Source organism: Penaeus monodon, chromosome 25 (assembly GCF_015228065.2).
Source record: "Penaeus monodon isolate SGIC_2016 chromosome 25, NSTDA_Pmon_1, whole genome shotgun sequence".
NCBI lineage: Eukaryota > Metazoa > Arthropoda > Malacostraca > Decapoda > Penaeidae > Penaeus > Penaeus monodon.
Genome location: NC_051410.1, coordinates 42,435,445 through 42,436,010, shown reverse-complemented (window position 1 = coordinate 42,436,010; position 566 = coordinate 42,435,445). Strand labels below are relative to the sequence as shown.

Here is a 566-nt window from a genome sequence, read left to right as displayed (position 1 = left end):
CATGTTGGTGCCTTCCTTAAATGAATATAGAATTTAAAATTTTCTATCAGGTTGGTGCTTTGGTGAATATCAGTTTTCATTTATACACCAGTGAAAATAGTGTTTGAGCCTCAGATGTCTGTAAACTGAGGCTGTCTGTTATTTATTGTAAGTGTAATTCTTTTTTCCTTTGTAAGATAAAAGATGTGTAGTTTGATATTACTGGTGTAGAGAAATTATCTGATTGGAAATTGAATTATTAGCTCTCAAGGAACATTCAATTCTGTAATTTGATCATGGAAATGTACATGTCAAAACAAACCATTTTGGTTATACTACACTTCTCTCTTGTGTTTGCATTTAATAAATTACTGTTTCTATGTAATACTTATTTAATTTTTTGGTAACTCCTATTTCTTCATGAATCTTTTTAGCAAGATTGAGGAGGATCAAATGTATAAAGGTGTTTTTCTCCTGTTTCAGGTCATCATAATCATGAACTCAAACACGCACCCCCCCCCCCCCCACACACACACAGGCACTCGTGCCTACAGTGATGTAATATATTGTATGAACAATATTTCACT

The 566-nt window shown here is 33.0% G+C and overlaps 1 protein-coding gene across 1 annotated transcript in view; it reads left to right on the top strand.

Moving 5' to 3' along the window:
* Positions 1–364, top strand: part of LOC119589285 (josephin-1-like) — a gene marked incomplete at its 5' end in the record, with an annotated part of 1,644 nt that extends 1,280 nt beyond the window's left edge. The window contains 1 exon segment of the mRNA XM_037937903.1: positions 1–364.
* Positions 365–566: the final 202 nt, after the last annotated feature.